The sequence below is a fragment of the Amblyraja radiata genome, chromosome 4 (genome assembly GCF_010909765.2).
Source record: "Amblyraja radiata isolate CabotCenter1 chromosome 4, sAmbRad1.1.pri, whole genome shotgun sequence".
Lineage (NCBI taxonomy): Eukaryota > Metazoa > Chordata > Chondrichthyes > Rajiformes > Rajidae > Amblyraja > Amblyraja radiata.
In genome coordinates, this window is record NC_045959.1 from 72,139,380 (window position 1) to 72,151,852 (window position 12,473).

Sequence of the window (12,473 nt, forward strand, 5' to 3'; positions counted from 1 at the left end):
CTTACTTGGATGACATTAAATTAAAGCATATAATTAGTTAGTTACCTAATTGTAGCTAATTACAATATTCAATTACTAGATCTAAACATCTATCAACTTCTTAAGAAAAGGTTAACATTTTTAAATAGCCCAAGTGTCCAAATAACATTCACCCATGAATTCACAATATAATATGATTTTTAAATCTCATTGTCATGAATTTATAGGCCATATTGAAGGAATTTAGTGTTTAATTCCCGTAAATTAATGGGCATTTAAATCATCTTGCGAGTGAGATTTTGTGGAACGTGATCGTTTGGAACGTTGCGGTTGTGGTGAATTTGAACCCCATATCGGCAGGAAAAACACTGCCGGTTCGTACGGGGCCATAATAGTAAGATTAAACGAGAACTTACCAGTTTGAAGTTTGATCTTTATTTTATGAGGAGTAACGTTGAGGGATTACGTGAAGACCCCGCCAGTACGTATGCGTGTCAATCTTCAAAGCAGCGGTGTGAAATCACAGACAACAGTTATTGAACTGAACATATTAAGGTAAGAGAAACTATAATACCAGTTGACCTTTATGATAGAGGGTGGGCGTGGAGGGCACGTAATCCCTCAACGTTACTCCTCATGAAATAAAGATCAAACTTCAAACTGGTAAGTTCTCGTTTAATCTTACTATTTTACTTCGGAGTCACGTGTGTGACTACGTGAAGATTTTAAAGCTCTGTGATTGCATGCCGTGGAAATGAGTCATGGCATCATACACTGCATCAGTAGGCCAATGATGAGTGATCATTAATATTGCATTCAGACATGACATAGATATAGACATGTTGATGCTATTAATGAACAATAGTGGCAATAGTAACCTCCCTCAACCGGGAGGAAGTATGAAACAGACCTAACATAGAGTTGGCAAATACCCCCGATCCAGCAATGGCTTTATTTTGAATATTTGGACAGATCGTTAGTTTGACCATCCTGCAGCCGCTAGGATGTGGTCCATAACCCTGCTGCCGAGGTATAGTGGTCCTGGTGGAGTGAGACTCAAAATGTCAATGTTCACTCCTGTATATGCCAGACCCATTTAACCCCCTGGAGAAGGTTTGTAGTGATTCCTTCTAACAAGGTTTTATGTAACTAGCAATATTGCTAGTCAGAGTCTATAAGACTCTTAGGGGCCTTGACATACTGGTGTTGATGCGTGATCACACGCAACCCAAGGTCCATGGGATATGCAACATCTAGTTTGGTCTTATGTCCCTGTCTACTCTGCTTGACTAATCATAAACAAAACATGTTATTATAGCCCGCAGATATGATCATCCTATCCAGTGTTGCAATGACTGGACCCGTAGCACTGTACTCAGTGCCATGGCATAACCACTAGTAAGTGAGTTCGACCAAGGACAGGGATGTTGCTGGTGCCCATCGACGAAGTGACGTAGCACAAAGTTAACAACCCATATCTCTGCGTCCCTAGGCCTGGAAGGTTTAAAGTTGACGATACCCTTCATAATCTAGATGTCAGAGGGTGAGACCGGACAGAGTGGTTATTGTTCCCCGCAGCCAAATGATGAGGAGGTACTTCAGGCACAGTAAATGGAACTTTAACTTAATGTTATAATCCCATAAAACTGAATTTCAAGGTGTCAGTCATCCGTGCCGAGTTAAACATAAAGAAGCATAAATAATACTTCCCATCTCCTATGAGGAATGCTGCTATTTGGTGCTATCCCTGCAATCTGCAGTGGGTACTCCCAATGCTTTTGGTTTGATAAGCTGAGCCGCAGGAACGGTCTCTCAGAGTCTGTAAGTCAATGAATTTATTATATCATGCACAGGATGGTTTCAACATCACACCTGAACCAGCATCTTTTTTGTGTCCAGAAATAACCATGTAAGGTTTTATGTTCATTCTTCGCCTCAGCAGGAGCCATAGGTATATAACCCAGGCAGGCACTATGAAATGCCGGAAGCGGGAATCTTGCTGAATTTTGCAAGACCCGTCTTATGAGGCCAAATGGAGGAAGACATAAAAGAACATTCCTCCCTAGTGTAGCGAGAATGCACCCTTCGCCACTGATATGCCTCGTATTTTGCAACTGGTGATTGAGCCTGGATGCAAGCATCTCGATCGTTAGTGTTCCATCGATCCACAATGTCATTAAATACTTTGAGATCGCACATTCATTCTGTGTTGTCATTGATTTTGCATGATAATACACCAGTGCTAAATGCGGTTAGGTAAAACTATCACCGGATACTTTAATTTGATTGTACCCTTGTGAATAACATATACCACCACCAAAGTGTATCACCTTGGACCTGTGCATGCTGTTTATGCATATTCACACACCCTTTAATGCACAGAATGCACCTGGTGTCCATTGGCAGGATACCATAACTGAACAATTGATAACTCATGCTAATCCCATTGGCCTCCGTAACTAGAGATGGTATTAGTAAATTCCTATCTTTGAGCAATAGCATCAGCTTGGAAATGACTGAAGATTTACAGATGAGAGGTTTTTAGTGGAGCAATGCTGAATACTGTTCGTCCACCATTGTGACTTTGATAGTTTCAGCTGGGAATATCAGAGGTCTAATCTTTGTCTCTGAGCGGAATCCCAGACAAATAAATGGATTAATTGTATCCCAATAATCAATAGTTTCAGTTGGTATCAACTTAATTTAAATTTAACTGGACGGGTGAGAAACCCAGTTTCTCAAATATAGCTATGTGGCTGATAAGGCTAATTTAGTAAAATGCAGCATGTTCAATATCATCTAGATTGGCCATGCTACTTATTTGTTAGCTCTGTGCAGCCGAAGCACTGATTGTAGTGATTTGGTAAATAATCGTGGAAATGAAGTTAGCCCATTTTGCAACGCTACTGAGTGTATCATTGCCTCATCCAGTTACATTTCAATATCTCCGAACCCTGTGAGCGGAAATGATCACATGGAAGTTATGCAGAAATGTCTATACTGCACATGCGGGTTGAGGCTGTTGACAATGATCAGTCCACATCTCCCATAATTGTGAGCCTGCCTTGAAAGGCAACTCCAACCATACCTGTGTGCAGTATAAACTAATCTTATGTTATCCCAAACCAGTGTAAATATTCAAACCAGTTTAAATATTACCAACTTGTATCCGTGACAGGAAACATCATCGATGTGGCTCCATACCTTTATCCGAATGGGAGGACTTGAGGAGCTGCCTCAACCATGTGTGCATGATTTTTGCACTTCTGCTCCTGGGAGGTAGAGGAGCTCGAGTACGGGGTTGGCGCATCTTCCAGGAAGGCTGTTCTGGGCTGTGGCCTGAAAAGGGCCTTTGTCCTGGTTGTACGGCCTTCAAGCTTTCACCAGCTTCAGTGTATCGTGGTTTGCTGGTGGGTGCGTAGGGGTGCTGCCGCCGGAGATGTGAGGTCTTGTGTGATGATGTGGCCTTCATGAGCCCGACAGCCCTCGTCGAGTTTCTTGACTTGTTTTAACAGGTTGCCCAAATTGCAGTATCCCTGCGTAGGGATGCTGCTGCCTGCCCGCAGGGACACTGAGAGAAACACAGTTCCCTGATGCTAGGTATTTAGTAGTTGACATTCACAGCCTGCTCCTGCTGCTGGTTGTGTTGTTCCTGCACCCCCTGCACACTTGTGGTATCTTACGTCTTCAGAGTCAGCCCAGAATTGATTCCTAATACTCCCCTCTGTCGAGGGAGATGCATTATGCAGCCCTCAATAAAGTGCTGCCATGGGCATCCTAGGACCCCATGGTGACTAGACTCCATATACCAGAGCATGTCACATTGGAGCATCTGCTCCATCAACCGCTCCATGTGGGATATGCGATCACAGTCGGTCCCGCCGGCAGTGAGTCTTCACAGCCCGACTCGTCCGAGTCTTCGGGCCTGTCCGACTTCTGCTTGGCCTTCCCGCCAATCTGCGGTGTCGATTCAACTGTGCAGGTGCCAGGTCGGAGACTGCTGATCGAATAGTGATCCAGGTGCAGCCTACCACTGCTAACTGCCCGCACTTCTGCGGTCCTCCGCAGTCAGTCTGGATGCGGTCCATTTGGACTAAGTCTATGGTTCCTTTCCTGTAACATATTCTCACAAAAATAGCACAAAACTTTACCTGTATGTCCCGTTTTAAACCTTCTGCTACGGGGCAACGCCCTCCCGAGCCTGGTCTCGTGGTCATAGTTGTTGCAGCCGGGATTCCCTCTGTGGTCCTTGTAGAAGGTCTTTCATTGTCGGGTTTATTCTCCCCCGAGCTTTGTATTCCCATTGCTGTAACCTGGATTTCCTCCGCGGTCCCTTATATCAGAGCTTCTCCGGCGATGTTTTCCAGTCGGGCTTCCCCCCCCCCCCCCCCTAAGCTGGGTATCCCTGCAGTAACTGCAGCTGGGATATCCCCGCGGTCCCTGTAAAAGGAATAGCTGCAATATTTATAGTCGGGGGGGTATCCCCGCTGTGTTTAGTACAGGTGCCACCGGCACCAATATGAAGCCGCTGGTTTTACTGCCAGTGGCTCAAAGGCGACTTACCGCCACCAGCTCCCCACATTCCGCGGTCTTCCGAGCGGGTTCTCCAGTTGCCACCGGCACCAATATGAATCCGCTGGCTCCACCGCCAGCGGCTCGAAATGGGAATTTACTGCCGCCCACTACCCGCATTCTGCGGTCTTCCAAGTGGGTTCTCCACCAATATGAAGCCGCTGCTCGAAAGGTGAATTCACCGCCGCCCTCTACCCGCATTTCGCGGTCTTCCGAGCGCCTTGGTCCGTGGGCGGGATTCCCCGAGGTCATGCTTGGGATTCCCTGAAGTCCATGACTGGGGTCCCCCCTCCGTCCCGACTTCGCCCCGGACTTTTAGCAGGGCCTCTAAGTAGAGGTTCCTGCAAAAAGATATAAACCTGAAAAAGTTTTTTAAAAACTTACCTTCAGGTCTGCCGCTGGCAGGAGCATCGCGTCCACCCTGCCAGCCGTAACGCAATGCGAAAGACAATATGACATGCATTCGTACTGGCGGGGTCTTCACGTAGTCACTCACATGACTCCGAAGTAAAATCACATTTTCGCCAATGAAATTTGGATTATAGTAATCCTAAGAAGCAAGTTTATATGCAAAATAAACAACTTACCTTATGTTTTGTCCCCTACGTGAGATCTGTCCCGTTGTCGGCGTTGACGGTGTTAGAAGTAGATTTTTATTTTACTCCAACGATTAAATTGTCCCGCGATTTTTTTTAAAAACCTCCGAGAACGTATGTCGGAGCAATTTTTCTGCAGCAGCTTAGCAGCCTGAGAAAGTTCGATTCCGACAGGCAGGAGAAAACGGCATTTTAATCCCGCCCCCCCCACCCCCCCTCAAAGGTGCCAAAGTCGTGCACACGGCCAGTGGCAGAACTGCAGCGCCGCTGAATGTAAGCATTGTAACATACCTATGTAGTGTACGTAGCGGGTACGTAGGAGCTCGTGGATGTCACGTAGTGGCTCGTACGAGTAACGGTAGGTACTCGGGAAATCCGGTAAACTTGTGATGTTTTTTCAACACTGTGAAAAATATCCACAAGTAAAAAAATACTCATGATGAAAAAAATGTTTACTTTTTACTCGTACGAGCCCCTACGTACCCGTTACGTACATTACACAAGCTCGAATCAGGGGAGAACTCGGGAGTACTCTTGAATTACTTCGTACAGTGGGACAGGCCCTTTAGGATAGCTTGTAAAGTACTGACTCCTGCAGCCACAAACATTGCACTACACCATCTAGGTTTCTTTAGTAGTATTCTCATGGCATCATTGTAAGTTACTTTAAGTCTCTGTAAACGTTTTTTTCTGTAGTTTGACTACAGGTGTGCAGTATAGAATGGTGTACAATATGCTCTGAACTGAAACATCTTCACTACATCTGTACACGTGCCAAACTTGCGTAAGAAAATATTAGCTTGTACATACAGCATACGACGTTGCCCATAAATATCCTCATCATTTGTCATAATGTCATAAGAGAGAGTTAGATAGAGCTCAAGGGGCTAATGGAGTCAAAGGATATGGGGAGAAGGCAGGCACGGGTTATTGATAGGGAATGATCAGCCATGATCACAATGAATGGCGGTGCAGGCTCGAAGGGCCGAATGGCCTCCTCCTGCACCTATTTTCTATGTTTCTATCTATGTTTCTAATGTAAATTGCTCCATGGAATGTAAATCAGATCACACATACTGTATATGATTATATCACTTATTACTGAATTACAGATTGAATGACACCATCTTCAAAGAGCTGCACAATTTAAATTACAGAACAATTTATATTTGGCTTGTAATTATGATGGCAGCCACTAATTCAAGGATGTGAGCAGTTTTCTCCTTGTATTATGTAGCAAAATATTAAGAACCCTTAACCATGCATATCCTTATTTGTCTCAAAGTCAATTAAAATAATAAGGCATTAAGGCCTGTCCCACTTGCATGCGATTGCGTATGTTTAGTGCGACCAACCGGAAGCGGAGGTCGCACTAAGCTTGCGCTAAAGTTCGCGCGTGATGTCATTTATGTCATGCTTACAAATCAGCTGGGCAGGAGGTGAGCCGGCTGAATTTGGGCAGCACACGGCGTCGGGCGGTGACATCATCACGCAACGCCATGCGCTAGGCTTACGCCGTTAAGACGCTGCGTACGCCGTCAAGGCACTTCGTATGACATCAAGATGCTGCGTATGACCGCAATGCGCCTGCGTGCGTACGAAGGCCGACAGTCTATTGGCGCACGAAGATTTCGGCCACCGCAAGAATTTCTGAGCCCCGCGCGATGTTGGGACCAGCCCCGCACAACTCCACGCTTCTAAGTGGGACCGGCCCGGCACGGCCATATGGTGCCCTTACGCCTCAAGCGACCACGAGGTCGCGTAATTTGCGAGCCAAGATCGCATAAGTGGGACAGGCCCTTTAGGCTTTGATTTTCAGAGCAATAGGCTACAGAAACCAAGCTGAGGTGGAAGTGTAGTCGTGTAAATATTTATTTTATCTGTTCCACGGCGTTCGCCATCTCAAACGCTGATTCTCTGCAGGATCTTCTACAGGTGCACAGTAGAGAGCATGCTAACCGGTTGCATCATGGCTTGGTATGGCAACCTGACCGTCCAGGAACGGAAAAGGCTGCAATAAGTTGTAAACACTGCCCAGTCCATCATCGGCTCTGACCTCCCTACCATCAAGGGGATCTATTGCAGTCGCTGCCTCAAAAAGGCTGCCAGCATCATCAAGGACCCACACCATCCTGGCCACACACTCATCTCCCTGCTACCATCAGGTAGAATTTACAGGAGCCTGAAATCTGCAACATCCAGGTTCGGGAACAGCAGCTTCCCCACAGCCATCAGACTATTAAACACAACTTCAAACAAACTCGGAACTATAACACATATTGTCTGAAGAAGGGTTTCGGCCCGAAACGTCGCCTATTTCCTTCGCTCCATAGATGCTGCTGCACCCGCTGAGTTTCTCCAGCACTTTTGTCTACCTTCGATTTTCCAGCATCTGCAGTTCCTTCTTAAACACTTTGTCTACTCCACTGCGAAATCTCCTCAAGGTATGCCTACTTTGAAGAAGTTCTCCTCCTCCCTCCGAAGACAGTTTTACAACCTCCTCTCTAACTGCTCCCCCTCTGTGATTCCCCCTTCCCTCCAACTCCACGACCACATCCTAACCCAGACCTGATACCACAGCCACATTTGCTTCCTCGGGACATGCCTGCGCCTCCATCTCATATGTCATGGCTTCCAGCTCCAGTTCCCTACCTCCCAGTTCGGACCCAAGCCGGATTATCGATACCGACTAGCTATCTACCGCCATACACTACAATTCTCCCACCGGGCACTGAGATCTACCCTGGCCACGATGCGCCAGAACCAGCAGGACCTCGGGCCTCACTCACCCAGACTTGCAACAGACCCCAACTCTACTTCATCCGCCGGTAGATCCACCTCTTCAATCACCGATTCCTGGCCCACCTTAACTCCACCAAGGACCTGAAACTAGCCCGCCTCCAGGCCGCTCCTGCCACCAACACCCCGCGACTCGACCGCCCGCAAGCTCCGGGCCCCAACTCTAGCCCACGCCGCCTGCCCGAGTCCCGCAACGCCATCTTGGCCACGAGGAGCAGCTCCAGCACTCACCAGGACGCCGCCTTAGCTGACCTCCACATCGATGCTGCCGCCGACCTTCACCGGCCTACCGATGATGCCCAGCCTTGCTGCCTCACTGGTAACTCTGAATATCTCCCCCTCCCCGATTCCTCCGACTATCGCCACCATAACGTGACCGCCGAACCTCGTCGCCCCCCGGGACCGCCTAACCTTACCGCCCCACTGGGCCCATCCAACATTGCCACCGCACCGGACCCATCCAACATTGCCACCGCACCGGGCCCATCCAACATTGCCGCCGCACCGGACCTATCGAACATCGCCGCCTGACCAAGGCTCGCCGAACATGGCCGCCACACCACGTCCTACTCACCTTGTCGCCACTGGGTCTTCCCCATCCCCCTCAAACCATGTGACCCCAGCTCTTCCCCACCCACCCTACAGTCTTCATGTCCCCCTCCTCCCTGACCACTCACCACCCCCCCACCAGACATCGCCTCGGCCTCAGTCCACTCACCTGCCTTCCTCCGGCCCCAACCCCCATCCCTGCCATGTGTTCACCATCCCCCCTAACCTCCCCCTCACCGACACCAAACGGTCGGTCCTCAGCAGATGCCTTACCTTTGTTCCCCTCCGTCCCCACCTCAATGAGTTCTGCGCCCACCACGACATGGAGCTCTTCTACCGTCGCCTCCGCCTCACAGCGTTCTTTCATCGGAAGGAATCCTCGCCCCAACTCAAGGACATTGAGGCCCCTATTGATGATCTCTTTTCCCATCTCCAACGGACCCTCTCCTCATGAACCCCCCCTCATGACCTTCCGGCTTTAGACCTTTTTATTCAAAACTGCTGGCGGGACATCAACTGCCTCAAATTCTCCATTCCCCTGTCTCACTCCAATCTCTCCACCCCTGAGCCATCGACTCACTCCGGAAAAAAAAAGGAAGAAGTGTTTCGACCCGAAACGTTGCCTATTTCCTTTGCTCCATAGATGCTGCTGCACCCGCTGAGTTTCTTCAGCACTTTTGTCTACCTTACATGCGTAAGCATTGGCTAAACACCTGTCTCTTCCCCTTTCCCTTTCTCTGAAATCAATGCCTGTTTATTTCTAACCTTTTAGAAACATAGAAACAGAAAATAGGTGCAGGAGTAGGGCATTTGGGGTTAACTGTGTATCTCATGATCGCCACATGGTCGCCACATGTTCGCTGATGGTCTCTGGTGAGTCTCCTTCATGGTTGAGAGGAGTTCACGCATGCTGGGAACTAGTCGCGTCCTCAGTATGGTCGCAGCAAATTGTTGAAACATTTTCTGCGACCAAACATTGGTCGCCATGGAGAAAATCGATACTTTTGGAGTCATAGGTGCAGTGGTAGTGGGGTCGCCATGTCGTTGTAGGTAGTCGAGGCAGCCGTAGGTAGATTTAGTTAATCTCATTTGCTGACCGGGCATTTTCCTTGGCTCATTGGGGGGAAAAAATGTAAGCACGAGTTTTCAGAACCAAGGAAAACCGACCGGTAATATTTACAGCTGTGTATCTCTGGCTTATTAAAAGTTATCTGGCTTTTTAAAACTGTCTCCACTCCACTGAGGCCACGTTTTAGGTCGGGACCCTTCATCACATGGAGATCTGAACTCTAATGATGGGTCAATCTGAAGAAAGGTCCCAACTCAAAACATTGCCTACCTTTGTTCTTCAGAGATACTGTCTGACCTGCTGAGCTACCCCAGTATTTTGTGACCTTCTGTGCAAATCAGCATCTGCAGTTCCTCATTTCTTCATTTCTTTAGCCCAGGTTCTTCAGAACCAGCACATAGGAGGGCACAGTAGTGGAAAACTGCAAGAATAAAAAAACATTTGTTTTTTTTCACTGCTAGAAATAAACACCAGTTAAACTTCAAATTCATCAGACTTATTTTTGCATGCTTGAGCAAACTGTTCACATCTATATAACAACGTCTCATCTTGACCACTTCCTGTCTGCGATGTATATTGAATTTAGAAAAAACGCTATCATATATCTCTATGATTTTTGGCCATCTTCCTCACACAGTCCTCCTCCGCTGAGGCAGCCCCGAGGATTTTTCCGATTGATGGAAAAAAAAAGTTATGCGTTTAAAAAATCTTGGGATCAGCTGATTGGTCCTCTCGCCTGTCAATCACCACGATGAAGGTAACACCGCATCTGGGGGGGGGGGGCAGGACTATAAAACCACGGATGCCCGGACTTGAGTCAGTCACTCTGGAAGATCGCGAGAGAGAGTCCACAACTGTGATTCGAAGCTGTGAATCAACTGAACTGTGAGTCTGCAATGTACTTGCAATAAATTATTTGTTAGCCATTAATGACAATGCAATTAATTGATTGGCAATTTGGTGGACTACACTCTGCCCGAAATTCTATGAAAATAAATTTGGTAGCCTGCACTCTGCCTGAAACGCTATGAAATTGCGTTTGGTGGCCTGCATTCGACCTGAAATGCTATGACATTGAGTTTGGTGGCCTGCACTCTGCTTGTAATGCTAGGAAATTGAGTTTGGTGCCCTGCACTCTGCCTGAAATGCTATGAAATTGAGTTTGGTGGCCTGCACTCTGCTTGAAATGCTATGAAATTAAGTATGGTGGCCTGCACTCTGCCTGAAATGCTATGACATTGAGTTTGATAGCCTGCACTCTGCTTGTCATGCTAGGAAATTGTGTTTGGTGGCCTGCACTCTGCCTGAAATGCTATGAAATTGAGTTTGGTGGCCTGCACTCTGCCTGAAATGCTATGAAATTGAGTTTGGTGGCCTGCAGTCTGCCTGAAATGCTATGAAATTGAGTTTAGTGGCCTGCACTCTGCCTGAAATGCTATTAATTTGAGTTTGGTGGCCTGCACTCTGCCTGAAATGCTATGAAATTCAGTTTGGTGGCCTGCACTCTGCCTGAAATGCTATGAAATTGAGTTTGGTGGCCTACATTCTGCCTGAAATGGTATTAAATTGAGTTTGGTGGCCTGCACACTGCCTGAAATGCTGCAAAACGGAGGTTGGTTTCCTGCACTCTGCCTGAAATGCTGTGAAATTGAGTTTGGTGGCCTGCACTCTGCCTGAAATGCTGAAATTGAGTTTGGTGGCCTGTACTCTGCCTGAAATGCTGCAAAAATTGATGTTGGTGGCCTGCACTCTGCCTGAAATGCTATGAAATTGAGTTTGGTGGCCTGCACTCTGCCTGAAATGCTATGAAATTGAGTTTGGTGGCCTGCACTCTGCCTGAAATGCTATGACATTGAGTTTGGTGGCCTGCACTCTGCCTGAAATGCTTTGAAATTGAGTTTGGTGGCCTGCACTCTGCCTGAAATGCTATGAAATTAAGTTTGGTGACCTGCACTCGCTTTAAATGCTATGAAATTGAATTTGGTGGCCTGCACTCTGCTTGAAATGGAATTTCAAGGAATAGTCATGAGTGAACTGCCAGCCCACCATCCCTGAATGACTGAGCTCCCAGCCCACCATCCCTGAATGACTGAGCTCCCAGCCCACCAGGCCTGAGTGACTGAGCTGCCAGCCCACCCGGCCTGAGTTACTGAGCTGTCAGCCTACCAGGCCTGAGTGACTGAGCTGCCAGCCCACCAGGCCTGAGGTGCGTGTGAACATGGGACCCAACGGGTCCCACTTAGTCTAGTTATTATATGTTTTCCACTTAGCATTACTAAAAAAAAACTGTCCATTATCCCATTGGAGTTTATAGGAGATTGCTATGCACAAATTGGCTGCTGTGTTTCTCACACTTCAACAGTTACTACATTTTAAAGATGCTTCATTAACTAAAATAGCATAAATAGCATCAAGGATGTTTACTGCTTCTGCCATCAATATTACAGCAATTACCTGCCTTTAGCTACTGTTGCTATGTAACCGGATGAAATTTCTTCCGTGTTCTCTTCTCCCAGTATTGTTTTCTGGTTCTCACTGAAGACGCTCGTTTGCTCTATCCATTTCCTATTGGAAATATTGAACTAAACAGAATGTGAAAGTCTCACCTTTCAATGCATATAACACATAAGGGAGATTTCTGCCAGGGGCTATATGATTGCTATTTGCAGCAAAGTTGTAAAGTACATTAAAATAAGTCACAATATCAGTTAAAATAACAAATATTTGCACTCCATGATGCCACTAATATATAATATGCCCATCATCTTGATTTTCTGAAATGTATTTAATAGATGCAAAACCAGATAGAAACATAGCATTATTATGAAATGCAGCTTTCTTTGTGACTGGCATTTGAATGGGTCAGTTTAACTGAAGACTCTGTTGGCATGTTGTTATTAAGTGGTATT